The sequence below is a fragment of the Pan troglodytes genome, chromosome 5 (assembly GCF_028858775.2).
Source record: "Pan troglodytes isolate AG18354 chromosome 5, NHGRI_mPanTro3-v2.0_pri, whole genome shotgun sequence".
Classification (NCBI taxonomy): Eukaryota; Metazoa; Chordata; class Mammalia; order Primates; family Hominidae; genus Pan; species Pan troglodytes.
Window position 1 is genome coordinate 18,273,349 of NC_072403.2, and position 23,826 is coordinate 18,297,174.

General features: G+C 43.7%; 1 long non-coding RNA gene across 1 annotated transcript; it reads left to right on the plus strand.

The window, feature by feature from the left end:
* The first annotated feature begins 2,639 nt into the window (after positions 1–2,639).
* Positions 2,640–10,767, plus strand: LOC107975059 (uncharacterized). Its single transcript, XR_002944142.3, has 3 exons — positions 2,640–2,719; positions 2,932–2,989; positions 10,696–10,767. It is a non-coding gene; the product is annotated as an uncharacterized LOC107975059 (long non-coding RNA).
* The last annotated feature ends 13,059 nt before the right edge of the window (positions 10,768–23,826 follow it).

Here is a 23,826-nt window from a genome sequence, read left to right on the forward strand (position 1 = left end):
AAACTGCAATTTGGTTTCACCACATCTTGACTAATAGACTAATACAGTAGAGTTTTCTCTATCCTTTCATTTTCCTTTTCCTCATTCCTTTATAAAATCACATAAAGTAACTAATGTATTTGCACAAGAATATCACATTTTTAAACTTTCTTATTATATTCAGTGGCCAATGGTATGTTTTAATTGACATCAAGTGGAGATAGGATGGGGGAAAACACTGATTCTGTGAAAATACCCCGTTTCTCCACTACCGGCATGCTCATTCAGCTCTTATCTTTATATTCCAGTAAGTTATTTTGCTCTCACTGTTTTAACAACAACCACCACAACAGAAAAAACATAAAAATCTTTGCATACCTTGTTCAACTGAATAATTTTAATGATTTCGTATCTATTATTGTAAAACCAAGGACAATTTTATAACTTTTTTTGTACATAGCTGTTACATGTAAGGCAATCTGTCTTTAAGTAGGGTTAAATTACTCTTAAAAAAAAAAGAATCCTAGACAGTTTTCTCTTCAAGTCAAGCATGTTATTGTTTAAGCTTCTTGTTTAAAAATAAATTAAAGTTTTCTCGATTCCTCTGCTCCCTTTCTAGTGTAGGCAGCTGGCATACTGTGTTACAGTCTGTTCACCACTGGTTTCAAATCTTTTTTTTTTTTTTTGAGATGGAGTTTCACTCTTGTCACCCAGGCTGGAGTGCAATGGCGTGATCTTGGCTCACTGAAACCTCTGCCTCCTGGGTTCAAATGATTCTCCTGCCTCAGTCTCCCAAGTAGTTGGTATTACAGGCGCCCGCCACCATGCCGGGCTAATATTTGTATTTTTAGTAGAGACGTAGTTTCACCATGTTGGCCAGGCTGGTCTTGAACTCCTGACCTCAGGTGATCTGCCCACAGACAGGATCAGGACTTTTCATTCAGCTGGGCTTGAGCTCTAAATATCAATGAGATCCCAGAGATCTCTTTATGGTTTAAAACTCGGCTTTCTGAACCTTGGTGTATCTCTCTCTCTGTGTTTGAGCATCTGGCAGCTGGATTTTTATATTAGATTTTTCTCTTCAGTCACTCCTCTAGTTTTCTGGCTCTTGTGAGGTCTTTCTCCTTCCTTTTGTCCTGTCCCTAGACATTAGCACTTACTGCTTGCCCTTGGTGAAAGCCTAGTGTTCCTTGAAAAGACTTCTCTCTTGGTTCTTCTGCCCTTGTTCCAGCCTTCAGCAGGCCACTGCTGGTGAGGACTTGGAGTATCTCAGGGTACATTTCCTAGTTCTCCTGCCCTGCTTTCAGTGAAGGTCCTGAGTGCTTTATTGGGGTTTTATGAGCTCTTCTGCCCTGTCTCCAGCCTTTGGCTGCCTCTGCCTTGCACTTGTTGAAGGCGCCATGTATCTCATGGCAGATATCTTTCAGGTCTTCTGCTCTGCTCTCAGCCTTTTGTGTACTATCTCTGTGTACTCAGTAAAGGCCCATAAAAAAACAAGGAGGGGGATGCAAACTCAATTTGTGACTAGAGCCCCTTGAGACTCCAGTCCATCATCTCAACCAACCAACGGGCATCAAAAGTTCATCAAGGACAGGCATGGTGGCTGGTGCTTGTAATCCCGGCACTTTGGGAGGCTGAGGTGGGTGTATCAGTTGAGCTCAGGGGTTTGAGACTAGCTTGGGCAACACGGCAAAACCCTGCCTCTACAAAACAAACAAACAAACATTGGTCTAATGTGGTGGCACAGGCCAGTAGTCCTAGCTACTCAGGAGGTTGAGGTGGGAGGATCACTTGAGCCCAGGAGGTTGAGCCCTGATCATGCCACTGTATTCCAGCCTGGGTGACAGAGTGAGACCCTGTCTCAAAAAAAAAAAATGTTCATTAACAGTTCAGCTGAATTCTCACTCCATCCACAGCAGATTCCTCCTTTCTCCACCTTCATTCGAGGTTCACAGTAGCTACGGTTTTCTCTCTGCTGAAATTCATTTCATTTAGATTGTCTTGCATCCTCAGTTCTTTGGTAGGTTTATTTATTTATTTATTTTTGAGGCAGGGTCTTGCTCTGTCATCCAGGCTGGAGTACAGTGGCACAATCACAGCTGCCTGCAGCCTCAGCCTCCTGGGCTCAAGCAATCATCCCACCTTAGCCCCTGGAATAGCTTCATAGCTGGGACCACAGACATGTGACACCACGCCCAGCTATTTTTTTTTTTTTTTTTTTTGAGAGATGGTGGTCTTGCTATGTTGCTCTGGCTAGTCTTGAACTCATGGGCTCAAGCAATCCTCCTACCTTGGTCTCCCAAAGTGCTGGGATTATAGACATGAGCCACCATGCCTTGGCCTCTGGTGAGTTTCTTTAAACTATCATTATATAGCTTGTCTAGATGTATCTTGCTGTAAAGGTGGAAGTAATGGTCTCTTGCTACTTTTTATATCCTAATAAGAAGCAAGTGTCTAAAAGTGGTCTTAAAAATTATTAGGTAGCTGAAATTACACACTATTAATTAAGTCCACACACACACACACACACACTCCATTTCCTAATTTCTCTTTTTTTTTTTCCTACTCAGTCATCCACAGCACTTTCTATTGTCCACCTGTAGTTCTCAATTGCTAATGATTTTTCTTTCCAGGGGACAGTTGGCAACATCTGGAGACATTTTTTATTGTTACAGCTGGGGAGATGGTGCTATTGGAGTCCAGTGGTGTAGAGATCAGGGATGCTACTAAACATCGTATGGTAAGTAGGACCGCTCTCAACAACAAAAAATTATCTGGTCCAAAATATCAATGGTTCTGAGGTTAAGAAACTCTGTTCTAAGGGAATATGAACAATTGCCTGTAGCAGATACAGTCATTGTTTTTCCACCAATAAATTCTGGTGGCTACCAAGCCAATCAAAAAGCAATAGAAGAGAAAGGAATAATGTGTGTATTGTCTTTCTGATTTCAGGAAGGCAGTGTGTGGATCTTACACATTGTCACATCTCCTGTCACAGTGACTTGTCATGGTAAGGTCATTAATAAATGTTTACTGATTGAATACATGAATGAAAGAGTGAGTGAATGATTCAGTGAATCAGTTGAAGATGCCACCTGCTCTCTGGCAGGCCTCATCTGTGAAGCCTTTTCCTGAGCACTCCACTACTTGTCAAAAAACTAGAGCATTTGAAATATGTGCCACATGGTCCCATGAGTTAATATACTCATATTTTGCTCTTTGAAATTAACTAGTTGAAGTATCTCCTCACTTAGTTTGGGTGTGCTTTCAAAACTATCCATTTGTTTCTACATTTGTTACTGGCCAGCTACCATGAGGCATATTGTTGAGCCCTGAGATAATATATTGACTACAGCATGGACTTTGCCTTTGAAAAACTTCTTTCCTGGGGCATGCTAAAAAAAATGTGTATACCTTGAATTATCAAATACGGATCAATGTTTGTGATTATGGTTATTCTGAAAGCATAGCCTCAAACACTGTTTGAAATTTGGAAAAGGAAAAAGATAGACAAGCAAGTCTGCTATAATCTTGATTAATAAATTTCGATCATGTACTGAAATTCAGTATTTTAATTTTACCAATTATCAACAGAAATGTATAGTTTCCAGAATCATTTTGGGGACAAGATGCAAATCTTAACAAACAATTTACTCCGAAAGAAATGGACTATGAGTTAGGCTGATGTGAGTTGTTGGCTTTTATTTCTGCCCTAGTTATCTGATGCAGATATCCTAGCGGATGATTTATTATGATGCTTGAGTCCTGAGGCTCTTACACTGAGGGTTGAATAATTAGTGAGGAAATGTTTTTCAAATATATTCTGATTCAGACAATTTAAATTAACAATGTGTGTCTTTGTGGGCATATATATTTGTGCTCTGAGTTGTATGAGAAAGTTCCAGCACTTTTCCCTTTTCTCTAAAAAGCTTTTTAGACAAATTAATATTGAAAACCACAAAAATGGATGAAATGTATTTTCTTCATCTTTTCACTAATCTTTCTAACATAGGATTATGTTAGAATAATCACCCCCCTTTTTTCTCCATCAGGTTTTTCCCCTGGCTTCATGAGATTTAGAACTCTTTCTTAAGATTACTGTAGTTAAGAGTTCTGGTTGAGCCGGGCGAGGTGGCTCACGCCTGTAATCCCAGCACTTTGGGAGGCCGAGGCGGGCGGATCATGAGGTCAGGAGATAGAGACCATCCTGGCTAACACGGTGAAAACCCGTCTCTACTAATAATACAAAAAAATTAGCGGGGCGTGGTAGCGGGCACCTGCAGTCCCAGCTACTCGGGAGGCTGAGGCAGGAGAATGGCGTGAACGCGGGAGGCGGAGCTTGCAGTGAGCCGAGATCGCGCCACTGCACACTCCAGCCTGGGCGACAGAGCGAGACTCCGCCTCAAAAAAAAAAAAAAAAAAAAAAAAAAAAAGTTCTGGTTGAGGGGAAAGGTGAATATTCAGAGCACAGGCCTGTTCCCATCAAGCACATCCTGCAGTAATAGCCCAGCTAGCTTCATCTGCTACAGTGATGCTCCTCCTATTTGCCTCCGATTTAGGTTTCTGTGAGTGAGGTCCTCTTAGTGACCATATAAGTCAAAGAGGAAAAACTCGATATCCGGTGAAGTCAGTTTGTGCAAGTACAACAAAGTGAAGACACACAGTGCCTAGTGTCTGGTTTCTCTGGAGCTCAGGGACTAGGTGTGTCCCAGCTGTGACTCATGAACATGGCATTTGTTACGTTAACCTAAGGAGACTACAGACTTTATTTGCTGTCCTTGTAGCACCTTTATTCAGCAGAAAACCCAGCTTGGCAAACAGAACTGTATGATTCTGAGTTTGAAGGAGGCAATCTCTAAATCAAAAGGCCAGAACCTATGTTCATCTTGGTGTACCTGCTCTGTTGTAAAACAAGGAGGAATAATTTTCTGTTTATTACTCATAAGACCTGGACTTAGGGATGCTGAGCTCATCAATAGAGAATGAAGCCCAAATCAATAATTATCTTCCATTGCAAAGTATTATTTCCTCCATACTGGTCTGTTTTTCTCTGGTGAAGGATTCAGTGAGTATTTGCGCTTTGAGCTGTTACTATATAATTATCACACAGATAAGGTCAGTAGATAAAAGCTGAGCACTTCAAATAACTAACTGAGGCTTCATCTCTCTCCTTTGTGCCTCCAACCAAGGATGTGGTTAGGAAATACAGGGAAGGAACCCCTCCCCACAGGCTGGTAGGTTATCTCATTCCTCTGAGGGGGCCCTGCCTTCTGCTGCCTTCTTAGTTTGTATTACCCCTAGGGGCAAGGCCTCTAAAGTGAGTAGGTCTATCACTTTCTGGGTGGTAGGAGTCCTGCCAGCTCATGGTGGGAGACTCACAGATGAGGAGGGACCTTGTCAACACCCTGGGGGTGGAACAAGACCTCACTCATTAAGCCTTTGTTTCAGAAGCTAAGCATCTAATTAGGATTTTTCTGGTGGAATTACAAGCATTTCTTTTTTAAGTGGTTTAAGACAAAGGACTGGGAATGGGGTAGCAATATGACAATTTTTAAACATATAGTAGCTACTGAGACTCAGAAGAGAGGAATAGACTCCCAGCAGGAAGAATTACTAAGCCCTGGATGTTAAGACTAAAGAAAATTGTGAGATTTTATTCCCTGGCTGTCTTAAAAAATATGATGCGTCATCATTTCTCTGCCATTTGCAAAATAAAGCCAGCCTGAAGGAAACGCACAAGGGATGGTTTCTTCACTCACTCAGAAGACACCTGCCGTGAGACAGGCAGTGTGCAAGATTGGTCTGGGGAATGCAAAGATAAATTGGACCCAGCCCTTACCCCTCACATGGCTTCTATTCTACCTACCAGGGAATCCAGTGACCATTTATTGAGGTTCCCTGGTATTATTTAAAAAAATACATGGTAATATCAACAAACCCCAATTTAATGCTTGGCATTATATATGTCAAGATGAAGCTAGACACAAGAGATCTGCTATGCTTTGCAATGTGCCTTTTTAAAGACCCATCTTACTGACAACGTGAGGTGAGTGCTGTGTGTGCTGCTGCCTCATGGCTGCCCTCCACCCCCAATTCTCTATCAAAGAGATGTTGACAGGGAGATGGTGACAGTAGAATATATAACAGCCAATCAACACCTTTCATATAAAGCTCTGTAGCCAGATACCGCAGTCAGAGGAACCTACCAAATTATGTATTTCATTCACTTTATGCTCAGCGCAATTAGACAAATTGCTATGGAAAGCATATATCCTGGAGTGACACCAAGAGCAACGTGTCCCAGGTGCCAAACAGAACATGGAGAGACAAGATCCCCACCCCCAAGAAGTTTCCACTGTCCGTGGAACACTGATAACTCCCCCTGGAGAATACTGCAGGTGATTTAATTAACAAAACAAGAGGAGGCTCAATGAGTGGGGCAAACTATCCAAGGATGAAGGGAAGAAGAAGGAGAAAGGTGAGGGTTTATTACCATCTCAGTAAAGACCTATTGATAGTTAAAATTTCTATGCTGTACTTAGAAATGCTGAGTTCCTAGTGATACAGGAGCTAGAAAGAAACAATTTAGGCAGTTAGTGACGGAAAGAGAGTCCTCAGCAAAGTTCCCCTTTTAATAAAAAGCAGCCCCCAAATAATTTCTTTTCTAACAAAGAGCAGCCTGAAAAATCAAGCTGCAGACACAGATAAGCAAGCTAGAAGCTTGCACAGGTGAATGCCTGCAGCTGTGCCAATAGAAAAGGGCTACCTAGGAGCCAGGCATATCCAACGTGGAGTCTTCATTTTCCCTTTCCTTTGTCACCACATGTGCAATAAGGGAATAGGCAACGTGGCACCAGCCACGTAGAGAACACACTTGAATAATAAAAGATTAGCGTAGGATGGCCAGTTTCTTCACGTGTTATGTAAATGGAACACCTGGTCCAACCAATCTCTTGTGTGCTTTGTAAGTCAGACACCACCTCCTCAAGCTCATCTATAAAACCAGCCGCATCTTGCTGTGAACCTGGAAACCCGTCTGGGACCCCTTCCTCTGCACAAGGGAGCTTTCCTCTTTCTTTCACCTATAAACTTCCGCTCTTAAGCTCACTCCTTGTGTGTCCACATCCTCGATTTCCTTGGTGTAAGATGATGGAGCTTGGGTATTTAGCTCAGACAATGACGCCGCTTCACTAGTTTGTGTGCAATTTTACAAAGCTCAGCTTAAAAAAAAAAAAAATTCAACTGATTAGACCCAACTCTAGGAATTGTAGTTCATCAGACAATAGTAAGATAAAGATTTCTCTCTGTTTGGTTCTATTCTACCAAGGTTGGTTAAGTGACAGATTCTGTGCCAATGCTGAAGGTATGGAAATAAATGCGATTGCCTATTTTAAGGAAGTTTAAGTCTATTGGAAAACATCATCATGAACAAACAGAATTACTAACAGACTAAAAGAGATATATGCTAAATATAGGTGTGATGAGATAAAAATTTCAACCAGCAGAATTCTTTTTGGAAAAATACTTTTGTAAAGCAAAATTTAAAAAATCTCAGGATCAGCTGGGGACGGTGGCTCACACCTATAATCCCAGCACTTTGGGAGGCTGAGGTGTGTGGATCACGAGGTCAGGAGTTCAAGACCATCCTGGCCAGTACAGTGAAACCCCATCTCTATTAAAAATACAAAAATTAGTCTGGCGTGGTGGTGCGTGCCTATAGTCCCAGGTACTCAGGAGGCTGAGGCAGGAGAATCGTTTGAACCCGGGAGGCAGAGGTTGTGGTGAGCCGAGATCATGCCATTGCACTCCAGCCTGGGCAACAAGAGTGGAAGAAAAGAAAAGAAAACAAAAGAAAAGATCTCAGGATCTCCAAACTCCTTAAGCAAAAGGAAAGGTTTAGCCTGGAGGTTGAGTCATGCAGCACCCTCTTTCAAATAAATAGCTGTTACTAGCATTCCTCATTAGCCAGGTCTCTGGCATCTGCAAAGGACTGCCCCACAGATCATTCATAGGGAATTTCTTTTCTGGCCTCCCATAAACAAGGTCATGCCAATTGTAACTTTAGGTCTGCAATCTAAGTCTAGCTCCTAAAACTAACATATGATAATATAGAATACAGGCCTGTCTTCCCAGGTGCAGAACAAAGACAAGACAAGAAACTTCCTGACTTTTCCTTTACTCCCTTTTTTCTCTGCAAACATTCACCTTATCTTACATAAAATGTAGATTTATTGGGTACTAACTAAAGTCTCCCTAGAATGTAACCATCCCCCTTACTGCCTGCTTGCCCCCTCTTCCTACATGTCTTCTCCCCTTAAAAAAAACGTATAAATACTATACCTCCTAAAAACCCCTTTGGAAAAATAGCCACAGATGTGTCTGTGGCCCACGTTTTTTCCAGGTGTGCTGTAAAGCTGGCTTAATAAACCTTGTCTGATTGAGACTTTTGCCTCAGTCTCACTGAGGTTCTTACCTTGTTCAGACGAACGGTGTGAAGCAGGAAGGGTGTGAAGCAGGAAGGGAGAAGGCAAAAACACACTCAAGTAACAACAGATGTCTCCTATATTGCCTTAAGGGGATAATAGATCTTGTTAATGAAAGGGAACTTCATTTTCTGAATACTATGGGGGATTTGATGCCGTGCTTTTTGAAAGCAGAAGCTGGGGCAGAGATGAACATCTTTGCGTAGCAGAGAGGAAAGCAATCTTAAGTTGATAGGAAGCAGGGATGCAGGAAGAAGAGAGATGTCTACCAAAGAGAGGATAAGGAGAGCATGAAGGTCAAATGATGCCTCCGACATGGTGTGCCGCCCTGATTGTGATATAGTCTCTCCCTCCTGTCCTCATGAAGACATCTTCATAAAGTAGGCAATGATTGCTGTGGCTTTTGCGTATCTTTTTGAGGAATTTGGAGTTCTCTCTGGGTTGGTGGGAGGAGCGACTGAGCAAAACAGCCTGCATGGACTCCACACCACTAATTATTGCCAACTGTGTGCTGTGCAAATAAGCTCCTAACAGGGCTCTGCTCTTTCACCCTGCTTCTCCAATGGTCTTTTCTCCACTGAATAGCCTAAACAAGTTAAACCCTAAGTTGAATTGCATACACCTGCTCAAAACTCTTCAGTAGCACTCCTTTCATTTAAACAAAATTCACTTTCCTAGCCATGGTCAACAAGTCCCTACTTGAGAGGTTCCTGGCTTCCTCTCTGAGCTCATCACCTGCCACTCCCCTATTTCTTACTCAGCTGCAATCTCATTTTTCTCCTCTTTGTTGTTGAGCACTTGAAGCCATTTCTCACACCAGACATTTGCTTGCATTTACCATTTGCTCTGCTGGGATGCTCTTCCTCCGGATGCCCACCTGACTCACCTTTCTTTCTAGCAAGTCTCTTCTCAAGTGGCGTCTACTTGGTGATCACATACCTGCTTCCCCCTTTCTTAATGAGCACCCTCCACTCTCACTCCCTACCCCCTGACCTGTCCCTTTTCACAGCATTCATATGTTTGTTCGTTATCTGATTTTCCCATGCTGGAATGTAAATCCCACTGGAGCATGGGCTTTGTCAGTTGTGTCATGCTATGTCTCCAGAGCCTACAATGGTCCCTGACACAAGGTAGGTAATTAATAAACACATATGGAATGAATGAGATTGTCTAGGGAGTCTCACTGTTTTCGCCCAGGCTGGAGTGCAGTGGCGTGATCTCGGCTCACTGCAACCTCCGCCTCCCGGGTTCAAGCTTTTCTCCTGCCTCAGCCTCCTAAGTAGCTGGGATTACAGGCTCCCGCCACCACGCCCAGCTAATATTTTGTATTTTTAGTAGAGACAGGCTTTCACCATGTTAGCCAGACTGGTCTCGAACTCCTGACCTCAGGTGATCCACCTACCTCGGCCTCCCAAAGTGCTGGGATTACAGGCGTGAGCCACCGTGCCCTGCCTGATGTGTTTTGTTTTATTCAAGAATTCTTCATAAGGGAGTCAGTGAGGAGAGGGTGGGTCTGGCCTCTTCCCTGGGTCTGTATAATTGGACTCTGGAAAATGGAATTCCAAGCCAAGGGCATCCTGGGAAGGCTTGTGTGTGCACACTCACCCATGAGGCCTGCCCGTCCTCCTGTGCTGTGGTGCTCAGACGGCTTCCTGTGCAGGTGACTGACTCAGGGCTCTTTTCGCTGGGGACCTAGATAACAAATTGTTCTTGTGACAACTTAGGGAGCAGAGCAGAGAACAGAGTGAGAAGACAGAGGGAGAAAAGTGGTGGAGCTAAGAAAGGAATATGAAATACATATGATTTTTTTTTTTAAGGCAGCCAGGTAGAATAGAAATGGGGGAGGGTGGTGGGTGCAATATCTCATGCCTGTAATCCCAACACTTTGGGAGGCTGAGGGGGGCGGATCACCAGGTCAGGAGTTCAAGACCAGCCTGGCCAACATGGTGAAATCCGGTCTCTACTAAAAAATACAAAATATTAGTCGAGTGTGGTGGTGGACGCCGGTAATCCCAGCTACTCGGGAGGCTGAGTCAGGAGAATTGCTTGAACCCGGGAGGTGGAGGTTGCAGTGAGCCAAGATCACGCCACTGTACTCCAGCCTGGGCGACAGTGCAAGACTCCATCACAAAAATAAAAAAGGAAATGGGAGTTGGGGTAATTTTCACTCACTTCTCCACTAGAGGGTTCCCCCTAACCCCCTTCTCTCTGTTTCTTTTACTTGTGTCATCAGTTATAAGAAGACACAGAGCAGTTGCTTGGACCTTCTTCTTGCTGGATCAGAGATGCTTGGGCCACAACTTTAGAAATTGATGTGTGTGACAATGATAATGCAAATGGCTACTAACTGTTGAGTGCCTCCACTTCTAAAGCTCAGTAGAATGCCCTTATGTTATCTCCAATCTTTACAACAGTGTTAGAAGTGGGGGATTATCCCATTTTACATATAAATAAATTGAGTCTTGGGAAGCACTAAATGTATCTGGATCTCTCTGTTGCTTGGAAACATTCGTCTTTGGTATTTTCCCTTTCCCAGAAGCTCACGTTCAGCCTTGAGCAGAGTCAATAGTTACTGTAAGTGGTGATGAATTGAAGGGAAGGTAGAAAAGCTTCAAGGATGAGATTTGAATTATCTTTGACAATGTAATAGTGTGCAACCCTGTACTTTAATCTGCCTGGCAGATTGGAGTTGAGGAAGAGGCGTCAGATAGCAACAGGATGGAGTCATAGACAGGCATCATCCCCTACCTCACCTCAACCCCTATGTTAGAAGGACAATACTATGTGGTTAAAATGTGTGAACTATCAGACACAAGAGAACTTATTTCTTTGGGGAATGAGGTTGGGGTGTTAGAGCTACAAAGGAGGCCATGCAGCCAGCATTGAAGTCAGTTGATGGGAAAAAAGGGGTTGAAGAAAATATCTCAAAAAAAGGGGTTGGCGAGAAGCAAAGATCTGTTCTAAAACCAACTCTTCATTACTCATCATGCTGTGGCCCAGAACAAAAAAAGGCAGGGGCCATAAAATTGCAAAAGAAATCTTAAAATCTCGTTTTAATTTTGAATTTCCTCCAGAAAATGTGCTTGGAAGGTTGCTAAAAAGCAGCTACGTTCATAACTTCTATTTTACCCTCCTGTATTTTTCCTTTCCCTTCCTTAAAATAAAAATGGACAATCCTTAACACAGCATTTTTTTCCCATCAACTGACTAGAGGGATCTGAGGTTATTCCAAGCTTTATCTGTAGAATAATCAAGGATTGGTTGCAGTTTGGGGTGAGGGGGACAGCCTACTCTCCAGTGTCTTGTGCATGGCTGAAGGCGGTCAGCTAATATGTGAGCACATAAGGAGCTTGCTAATTTGTCCATTAAAAGATTTGTCAACCAAACAGCCTACCACACAAGAACTGCCCTAGGCTTCAGAGCCAAGAAGTCAAAACAAACATCAGTGGGGCCCATGGATTTGGGTCACTGAGATAAAAGGGAAAAAATTTATTTTGGTGCCTGGCTTGTGTTATCCCATCCCAGGCTGTGGCTGTTGGCTTTGACTGCTAGGAAACCAAGCAGCCAGTCACAGTTCCTGGGTAAGTGGACCCAATTATTTACTCGTCCCTTACTTCTTTTAAATCTCTGAACCATTCATTCATTTGCCCCAGCTGATTTCCTCTGTACCTCTAAAAGTTGGGTCTGAAGGGAGTTTAGAGTGACGCTGAAGAATCTCAGGTGCACTAGATTACCACTGACTTTGCTATTACTTTGAATGTAAAAGAAATGCTGTTGTTAATGCAGCTGATAAGCCCCTGGCAGGCTGGACTGAATAACCCAGAAACTCCTAACATCTAAGGTCTAACACTTTCACCTACTTGGGCTTTTATCTCACTGTCACCGCCTATTTATCCTCCATTCAGCAACAAGCTCCTTGAGACCTGGTATTCCAGCACCCAGCACAGTTCTTGGCAAATAGTAGGAGCTCAACAAATATTTAGTGAGTAAATGGAATGAGATTGTGCAGATTCCCATGATGTCACCTCATGAGGTTGCTCAAGTAGGCAGATCCTCTGAAGCATTCTAGAAGGGCGAATGAGAACCTTGGGGCAGGGACTCTATCTCATTCATCCCTGTATCCTGGAGCACACCGTTTTCTTAAGAATGAATGAAGGCCTGTCATTGCTCAAGGCATGGGAGTGGGTGGGTGATATCTTTTGGGATAGTCCCACCCCATCCTCAGTTTGCAAGGTCCTCAGGAGATCCTGCATCCGAATGTGTCAGAGAGGTCCAGCTGTTGCTAAAAACCTCCAGAGGGATCCAAATGGGGGCACCTTCCACAGACCACGCTCTCGTTTCTAAACTGCTGGCAACACAAGCAGACTTGAGGAGGTAGCCAGTGGAGCAAAAGTCCTAGGCTCTGTTAGCCAACTGGGGGACAGAAATAACAGGAACAGGAGGAATGGCTTTAACAATCATACTTTATTATGATTGCAGGAAAACCACCCAGGAAACACAGGCCCGACTGTTCATAACTCAAAAACAGGAAATGGACAAAACTTACGATAAGGGGAAGGATAAATGATTAGCTTAAAGGGAAAAATAGGCCCAAGGCTCATAAATGTGCCATGAGTTTACCTTACGTAAGACCTTTTTTTTTTTTTTTTTTTGAGACAGAGTTTTGCTCTTGTTGCCCAGGCTGGAGTGCAATGGTGTGACCTTGGCTCACCGCAACCTCCACCTCCCGGGTTCAAGCGATTCTCCTGCCTCAGCCTCTTGACTAGCTGGGATTACAGGCTTGTGCCACTACGCCCGGCTAATTTTGTATTTTTGGTAGAGATGGGGTTTCTCCATGTTGGTCAGGCTGGTCTCAAACTCCCGACCTCAGGTGATCCATTAATTAAAAACAAATTCAGTATGGACTTAAGAGTTAGATATGAAAACTAAAAACATATAAGAACTACAACAAAATATAAAAGAATCTTTTCTTTCTGATCTCTTCAATGAGAAACCATTTGGAAGCACAAAAGCAAAAGTAGAAAGCTAATTTAAAAAGAGCATCTCCTATGTTTTATGTATAAAATATACAGAGAAAGTTTCATTTCCTTCTTTAAGTCTCCATCTCCATATTTTGAACCACAACACGTATGCCTGTTGAAATCAAAAATACAACAAAAAACATCCTTTTAATAATTAAACCAAAGTGGAAAAAAAAGGTGTGTACTTATTCCATAACATCTCACATCATCACCCAGGCAAAACCACTGGAGTTACTAGGGTGCCCCTTTAGGTGCACATTTTTTTTTTAACATTTTTGTTTTTGCTTGCTATTAAATTTCTACCCTACCTTCAAAAGTTTGCACTGAGAGCCAGGCATGGTGGCTCATGTCTATAATCCCAGCACTTTGGGAGACCAAGGCGGGTGGATCAAGAGGTCAGGAGATCAAGACCATCCTGGCCAACATGGTGAAACCCCATCTCTACCAGATACTCCATTTTAGCTGAAAGCATAAGGGATTAATCTCACGAGAGGAAGTAGATTCAATTTAATGGCAAGTTTTTTGCCTCTGTGATCGAATACAGTCATGTGCCACATAATGAAGTTTCAGTCAACGACAGATCACACATATTACAGTGGTCCCATAAGATTATAATACAGGGCCGGGCACGGTGGCTCATGCCTGTAATCCCAGCACTTTGGGAAGCCGAGGTGGGCAGATCACGAGGTCAGGAGATCAAGACCATCCTGGCCAACATGGTGAAACCCTGTCTCTACTAAAAATACAAAAATTAGCTGGGCATGGTGGTGGCATACGCCTATAATCCCAGCTACTCAGGAGGCTGAGGCAGGAGAATCGCTTGAATCCGGGAGGCAGATGTTGCAGTGAGCCAAGATCGTGCCACTGCACTCCCGCCTGGGTAACAGAGCGAGACTCCATCTCAAAAAAAAAAAAAAAAAAAAAAAAAATTTGCATACAGCTGTAGGTAGAGGACTAAAGAAGGCCAAGCAGGTACACAGCACAATTTATTACCAATTTACCACAATCTACCACAGTTTATCTGGTCCTGGGGTTCATCAAGGAATGATCTGCATTCTGAGATACTCCCTCTCCTCATGTTCCAGGTATTTGTGTCTTGAAAGAAATTCCTGCCTTTGTTGGACTCATCTTCCTCTTACATTTTACACTTGTGTCTTCCTCTTTTTTCGTTTGTTCTAAACTTCTCACAGTGGATTCTGGCTACCCATATTCTCAGCCCTGTATCCCACTTGGTGTGTGTGCACGCACACACACACACACACACACACACACACTATGCTTCATCTACCATTGTTATACCTGGACCACCTATTGTACCTTTATACCTTCATTCTGTTCTCTCTGCTTGGATTTTTAATTTTTTTTTCTCTTTTCTTTATAGCAAACTCTGTTCCTTCTTTAAGCGCCAACTCAAAAGCTCTTTTGTGCATGATCAAGCCTTTCCTGATGCCCTTGGTGAGAGGGGAGCTCCCCTCCCCTCAGCTCTGGCCACAGTGTATCCGGATGGCCACTGTCCCACTGCAGCACGTGGGCTTGTTAGCTGTGATGGCTCCTGGAGGGCTGAGGCCACGTTCAATGCCGTGTCTAATTCAGCTTTGTATCCCCAACATCTCACACAGTACATAAAACAGAATAAACACTTTTGTTTATAAATGACTCAATGAATGACATTGTGAATGGTGAAATAAAAACTGGTTACTACATTTCTCCATGAAATAGTCTTTAACTCTTTGAGGCAGAGTATCACACCATTATTCCTTAGCAATTTCGTCTTTGAGAGAAATAGTCCCCACCCCAAATCATATTTGTTTTATGTCTCATTTTTCAACTTGTTGTATATTGGAATCTGATATGCTTAGCATCTGAAGTATGAGATTTACCATAACAAAGGTCAGGGGAAATTCTAGCCTTTGGATTCTACTTCTTGGTTTTGTATATTTAAAGTTTCAGGTACATCAAGTTATTTGGAAGTGAATAATAAAACTTGAGAGGTTTCACTTATTTGCCTGAATTAGTATATTTATTCCTATGACAATTATATTACTCCTTCAATTCCAAACAGCAACCAGAAAGCTCCCAGGCAGGTATTATGCTTTTAGTAACTTATTTACTTAACCACAGAAATTGGCCCACTGTATGCTAATAGGCTGCTACGTTTGCTTCCTTTCTGGAAGGCCCCATGTGAAGTCCCAACCAAGAATTTTTTGCAAGTTGAGGGCCATCGTAGGTGAAGGGCCAGTCTGAAAGGGCCAGTTGACTGTATGCAGTTTACCAGCTGGTGATCAATGTGTAACTTTGATCAAGGGTTATCCTGGACCACTCTGCTGAGTACTTGTCATCTATTATCTCAGATTCATTTTTCACAGCAGCCTTGTAATACACTTATTATTATTTTTAATACATTAGTATTATTTCCAGTATTTCCAGGTAATGAATGAGAGCCTAAGAGAAGTTAAATCATGGGCCGTAGCTCACCTAAACTAGTACACGGAGAGACGGAACCAAAGCTCTGTGGAGTCCAAAGCCCTTGTTCTCTTCATTAGACCCTCTTATCTCATGAGACACAGGGAGTGATAGTGGGTTTTTATCAGACCTTCAAGGCTCTTTAAAACTCTGTAGTTAACACTGAGAAAGCAAATCTTCTGGACTTCCAGGGTTTCCCTTTGGTAGACCTGCCTCTTAAGGGTTATTTATTCTGACACCTGTCGGTGGGGACACATCTCAAAGGCTGGCTGAGCACACAAAGGAAGAGGTTTGAGCTGGTACCAGTCTCATCCAAGGTCACCTGCACTGGGAAGGGGGTGCAGACCTGTCCTATTCTGCAATTAACTCAGGGCTTTTGTTTTCTTTTCAACGGCCCAGATTTTTCAACTGAGCCATTTTCAGAGCAGCAAAGATGGGAAGGCCAATTCTTCCTGTCTTTGCTGCTCTGAAAAGTTCCTTATTTGTAGGTTTCTTTTTTTGTTTGCTTGTTTGAGATGGAATAAAGAAAGGCCTCAGTTCAGACTTACCACCCAGTGGGCCAAAAGAAGTAAAGTGACCCCTTTCCTTGCAGAGCCCTCCAGGGCAGAGCCTGGCTGAGGGCTGACTTCATCTCACATACCTACTGACAAACAAATAAACAAAGGAGGAGTTTTAAACTAGTAGCCATAACAAAAGTGCAAACAGAGAATTAGCTGGAAGCCAAGAAATCGCTGGAAGCTGCTTCTGCTGTCACGCAACACTGCTGGCCTTAAACCTAGAAGACTCCAGAAACAGTCCTTGAAGCCACAGCAGGCAACTAAATCCCACCCACTCAGCACCAGGCCGGAAAGATGACCCTCAATACAGTGGGGAAGAAGTCAGGGTTTACCTCCACACCTTCATCCCACGCCACTCACCTAAGTAGTGTTTTGGTGTCAGTTGCCAACTGATAAGGGCTTTCCCTTATTTCATTCCGCAGGGAAAATTGGTCTTTTGACAGGTGAAATAGGGAACTCCTCCAGTACTAATTTACTGTTGAATGTTTATTTCTTCTTGTGTAGTTCTATTTTATATATTTTCTCCTCTCAATTATAATTGATGAATTACGTAAGCAAGCACTGATGAGGCCCTTTTCATTCCAGACACTCAAATGACAACTCTGACTACCCATGCTGGTTTCACTTAACTTCTTCACCTAGGTAGCTCCTGGTTTGAGTCAAACAACACTCAGAGATTTGTGGGCTATTCAAGCTCAAAGAAACACTAGAGAATTACAATATTAATAATAACTAACATTTATCAGATGCTTGCTATGGGCCAAGACTTTTGCTATGATTTTGTATTTTTGTTTGTTTGTTTTTTGTTTTTGTTTTTTTGAGACGGAGTTTCGCTCTTGTTGCCCAGGCTGGAGTGCAATGGCGCGATCTCAGCTCACTGCAACCTCCGCCTCCTGGGTTCTAGTGATTCTCCTGCCTCAGCCTCCCGAAGAGCTGGGATTACAGGCATGGGCCACCAAGCCTGGCTAATTTTTGGTATTTTTAGTAGAGACAGGGTATCTCCATGTTGGTCAGGCTGGTCTCGAACTCCTAACCTCAGGTGATCCGCCCACCTCAGCCTCCCAAAGTGCTGGGATTACAGGCGTGAGCCACCACACCTGGCTTGTATTTTATAATTTTATTTAAACCTCATAATATTCCTGATTATCTCTATTTAATGGAGGAGTGGGCTGGAACTAAAGGAGTTAAAAACTCTCCCAAGCCCGTTCTTCCAACCCACTGTGGCAGAATCATTGCTTAACACTTCTTCTTTTTTTTTTTGAGAAGGAGTCTCGCTCTGTCGCCCAGGCTGGAGACAATGAGATCTAGGCTCATTGCAAGCTCCACCTCCTGGGTTCACGCCATTCTCCTGCCTCAGCCTCCCGAGTAGCTGGGACTACAGGCGCCCGCCAGCACACCTGGCAAATTTTCTGTATTTTTAGTAGAGATGGGGTTTCACCGTGTTAGCCAGGACGGTCTCGATCTCTTGACCTCGTGATCCGTCCGCCTCGGCCTCCCAAAGTGCTGGGATTACGGGCATGAGCCACCGCGCCCGGCGCTTAACACTTCTTTACTCTCTCAATTTAACAGAAGCATGGGGAAGATGGATGACAGCCTAAGGTCACACAGAGAGTTACCACCACTTGCTTCTGGTGCTAATTGACTGACAAGGTCCAAAACCTCTGAGTTTAAAGCAATGAAAGTACATACATTCACGTGTCGCTTAAGGATAGACACACGTTCTGAGAAATTTGTCCAGCGGTGATTTCATTGTCATGCAATCAACATAGAATGTACCTGCTATTTACACTTACATTACTACGATATATAGGCAATACTGTAGGCAATTAGAACACCGTGTTAAGGATTTGTGTATCTAGACAGAGAAAAGGTACGGTAAAAATACAGTATGAGGATCTCACAGGACTCTCGTGTATGCGGTCAGCATTGACTGAAATATCACATGGCATCTGACCGTATTTGCAATAACGGGAGGCAGTGGACACTGTCTGACTCCTGAAATCAGATCACCTAGGTGACTCCTTCAAAACTGTGGATGTTTGGCCGGGCGTGGTGGCTCACGCCTGTAATCCCAGCACTTTGGGAGGCCGAGTTGGGTGGATCACGAGATCAGGAGATCGAGACCATCCTGGCTAACACGGTGAAACCCTATCTCTACTAAAAATACAAAAAAGAAAAAAAATTAGCCGGGCGAGGTGGTGGGCGCCTGTAGTCCCAGCAGTTCAGGAGGCTGAGGCAGGAGAATGGCGTGAACCCAGGAGGCAGAGCTTGCAATGAGCCTAGATCTCACCACTGCACTCCAGCCTGGGCAACAGAGTGAGACTCCGTCTCAAAAACACACAAAAAAACAAAAAACTGTGGATGTGTGGGAAACTGATCTGCAAAGCTGATGATGCAGACAGCATTCCAACATGCCTTCATGCACACAGCACTTACTCATGATAAAGTTAATAAATAGGGCTTCGTTCTCTTTCCTCTTGTGGTGTTCCTCCCTTTAGCCATGGTCTGCTGAGAACAATTTTGTCTTTGCTCCTACTTCCCATGCCTGGAAGGGAAATGTAGTCTTTTGTTGGTTCACACCTGGCTTTTGTGACATAAAATGGGGAAAAGTAAGTTAAGAATGAATGTTTAAAGTGTAAGAGGTTCCTGAACAGCAGCAGGTGGAAGATAGCTGGAGAAAAGAGGGCAGGGATTTTAAGAAGGGTTTCTGAGGCGTGTACATAGATCTTCCCTAGAAGTTTCTCAAGAGACACCATAATAATTGCAATGAGTTTTAAATATTTGTTCGTGGATACCCAGTGTTTCTCTGAATAAGAGAGCAAGTCAGGAATAGGCCAAATGGAGCCCTGGTTTTTATATGAGTTGCACATTCATGTTACAAGAATTTACTGAACACCTATTTTGTCCTAAGGATGCAAAGATAAATAAGGAAAGAGCTCTACCATTAAGAATCTTACACACAGGTGTCTGCCTTCCTACCTGGAATGATTGCTAGACCTTTGCCCATCTCGGCTGTGTGCCCAATAGATCTGCACCCAATAGGAAATAAAATATATCGAAACAAATTCAAGGTTCTTGGTTTGGGAGGGGTAGACTGAAACCCATAATGTTGGGAGTGAACTGAAAGACACCTTAATTTGACCCCTACATTTTACAAATAAGGAAACCAAAGCCCAGAGATTAAAGTGGCTTAGCCAGGCTCTTGGGGCAGCAGAATCCCAACAGAATCAAGAGAGGGGCCCCAGGGCTCTTGAAACTTCATCTGCCTCCTCTCCCATGGGCTCCTCAGGCATTACTGGGGCAAATCTGGGGACCCTGCATGGAAGCCCATCTCGCTAATTCATATTGGGAGTGGCAGACATTGTCAGGGGCTGTGAGAGCAGCCAGGTAGAGGCCAGAGGCTGATGGACCCCTGCCGTGGTAAATGCCTATGATTCAAGTCATAGCCCTCACCTGGGGCAGAAGGCAGGTCCTCTTGCCTGCTCCGAAGTCTTGTCTTCCCTTGGATTCTGACGTTGGTGTCCCTCTAAGCTGGCCAGTGGGCTCTGGTCATCCAGCGCTATCTTTTATGGAGGGGACAGGGACAGAGGGCTAAAAAGACTCCATGCTTTTCTGAACACTACTGACTTTCTGCCTCACTCTGCAGCCTCCTCAATGGGAGCCTCACACACTGGCTGGACACTGACACTCGGGAAGATCAAAGGTTCATCAGGACACCAGTTCATTCTGATTATTTCTCAACTGTTTGGGTTTGTCTGGGTGGGGAAAGAAAGGACAGTTCTGCTTGAGGTGCCACCAAAACACTGCCTGAGTGGCAGTGGAACCAGGGAGGCTGGGCGGCTGGATGTGGTCCCACCTGGACCGTTCGCCAGTGGTGTCGCTCTGATGCCTGATTTATTTGTGCATTTGGCAGATGGGAAGGAGGAGTTCCACTGGGTGATAAATTGCCTGCACTGACCTATCCCTGTCAGTGGTAAGCCTGCCTGACACCCACCCCCGCACACCGCACCAAAGCAGTTCAGTCTCTTAGAGTACATTGTCAAGAGGAGAAGAGTTGGGATGGGGGCAGATTATAATGTCACCAGTGAATCCTCAGGGCTGTGGGTCTGTGGAGGCCTGAATGCTGGAGGGCATAAGCAGTGCTTTCCTTTCTTGCTTTCCATCAGACGCAGAGTCCCTTCCCTATGTGGCCTCCAGAACTGTTGAGCAGGACGGGGTGAGGGAGGCAGTAGAGGCCTGGGTCTGGCCCTGGGTTCTGGTCACCTCTACGAACAACTCAGGGGCAAATAGTTTTCCGGGCCATTGTGGATGACTGTGATCCCAGCCTTTCCTATTGCCCTCCCAGAAATGCAAGCCACAACATGAATTTCCTGCGTGGCCTTGAACAAGCCACTATACTTCTCTGGCACTCTGTTTCCCCATCGATCAATGATTATCTCTGTCCAGTCATAACAGACCATTTTGGTCTCCACACCAACAGTGTCGTTGGTGTCACCTCCTGCCACAGTGGAATTCCTGGGGACTTTTATTGAAAATATGTATTCCTGGATGCCATGCCAAGAAATTCTGACTTAATGGTACTGCGGTGGGCTCACTTATCCGAATTTTTAACAGCACCCCAGATGACATTTTAATGCATTTAATGCATTTCTTTTCTCTAAATCCATGTCAAGTTAAAACATTTAGTACTGGATCAAGTAATTTATTGTGTTGATTTCTAATGATTTCACTCACATAAAGCCAGTCTGCTTTGACCAGTGCACAAATGGCATCGCAGCCAACACTTCATTTTTTTACTTTTACAAAATTATCCTACAGTGGAGATAGGGAGGGGACACGAGGGAACTTTCTGGGATGACAGATATATTAGGGGTGTAAGTTCACACTGGTGTATGCATTTGTCAAAATGCCTTGAATTATAACACTAAGATCCGTGCACTTCATAGTATCTAAATTATACCTTAATTAAATGAATGAAATTTAAGAAGAAAAATGGCAAAAACACCAACTCAAAATTCCCCTACAGATAACACAAACGCATTCAGCATGAAGAAGAAGTGCTTCATTTGAGGGACGCTGTCAGCGGCATTAGAAAAGGCTCTGTCACTAACAACTTGTTTCTAAACTAAAGTCTTTCCCACCCTTCCCGCCAACGGGGAAGGCAAAGCCAATTGTAGCTTTAGCAAGTAGAGCGAGACAGGCAGAGATGCTGGAAAGACTTGGGGAAGCTGGCCTGGAGAAGCTGTATCTGCCCTGTTTTAGTGCAGTGGGCACTAAAAAAGCCTGAGGCTTAAACACGTGATCTGTAAACAAGCAGCCCATAGCACCTCTCTCCCCTCTGCCCCTCCCTCCACTGTCACCGGGATGAAGCTGTGAAGACTGCTTGTCTTCACAGACATTTCCCTAAGTCTGCTTTCATAAATTAAAATGTTCATTCATTCATTCATTCATTCATTTATTCCACATTAAGCGTCTCTGCAGCAGGCACTGGAATGGCTGAGATGAACGACCTGCCATTTCTGTCCCCAGACCCTCACAGTCAAATGAGGGGCCAGCTAAATCCATGTATAATCTCGGGACAGGATGCAAATCGTCTCTCCCAGGTCCAGTGAGCCTGTGACCTCGGAAGTGGGACACATCACGCACTGCGGAGTGTGGGAGGGGTACCTGAGATACTGAGGAGAGGCAGTTGATGGGGAAGGAGAGCATTCTAGGAAGAGGGAGTGGCATTGTTTCATTTGGGGAAGTGGTGAAAAGAGAGGCTTAGAAATGGGCTAGACCAGGAATTATATTACATGTTGAGGAGTTTGGACTTTATCCTAAAATAAAAAGTCCTGGGTTTTTTTGTGTGTGTGTGTGTTTTTCCTTTTTTTAAATATAGGAGTGACAAGCTTTGTATTTTGTTTTCCTCTCTTTTTTTTTTTTTTGACCTAAGGAAGTGCATGGCAATTTCTACCATCCCCATCCCCACCCCACAGTGCAGATGGCCCCAAGTCTGGGGCTGGACATCCCTGGGTGCCACCTCCTTCTCCACTGCTCCTCCAGCAATGGGGAAGCTGGAGGCTCTGCATGTGGACCTCAGGTTCTTCAAGTGTCAGCTGAATATCTGAGTCCTTATCTTCCTAATTATACCTGGGACTCTTAAACTTCTCACTGCTCCTAATGACTTCCATGCAGCCTTGTAAAATAATAGGTTCCACCTATTAACCAGCTGCAATGCACAGTAGCCTCACACCCATCCTGAGGTAGTTTGTCTGGCAACCTCAACTGTACCAAAGAGAGCTGAGAATAAGAAGATTCCCAAATGTATAAAGTCAATATTACTAAATTAATGCACTAAACAGCGTTGTGATGTACTCAGTTATTCAACCCTTTACTTGAATGCTGAGTAAAACTTATGTGAAACACGATTTGAACAAGCCTGGTATTTTCCATTTTCTGCTCATTCAGGAGGATTAGAAGTGACAGTTGAAAGTGAGGGAAAGACCCACTCCCAGTGAGCAGGCCGGCGAATTCAGAAGGCACAGCACCTGCAGCCGCTGAGGACAGAGACAAAGGTCTCAGTACCTCCCTTTGGCCCTGGGGACATTTCTCCCCAGTAGACCAAAAGTTTTCATTGTTCCAATGAAATAACCATTTCAATAGTCATCATGTAAAGGCTACACATATTTGGTTCTCTGTTTAGTTAATAAGGGAGGAACTTGTGCAATACTGCTCAGAAAAACAAATAATAAAATGATTACAATGAAAACATGTTCGTGCATTGTGGGGTACATGGCAGTTGTCTGGAAATTTTATTTTCAATGAACAAAACATATTTGTTTGTAAATGACACTATATGAGGTGATGTAGCCAAAATGGTCTTTCCAGCTAGCTACTTAGGATAACCAAAGGCAATTCTAAACCTTTCCATTTCTGCAATATCAACTTCCCTCCATGGATAACAAAGTGTTTAGAGACGGCTCCTTTTTAAACCTTTTGGACACTAAGGGTGAGTGACACTCAGTGAGGTTGGGACTCACAGGTCTCTCCCGAGACCTGAAAGAAGACATCCATTTCCTCCCTGCCCTTCGGGACTGCATTAGGAATGAATCAGTTAGCTGTCCAGTAACGATTCTTAAATCAAGGTATATATATTCTTAAATCAAGGGTATATGACGAATGAATCCTGTATGCATTAGCAAACAGGGAAGTGAGACAGCCAGCTATTTCTCATGGGAATTCCTGTGCAGATTGTTGCAATGAGTCCCGTTGTGTAAAAAATATATGCTTAGTCACAGTTCTTGCTGGTGTGCAAATTTGTAGGGCTAACACATTTCCAGG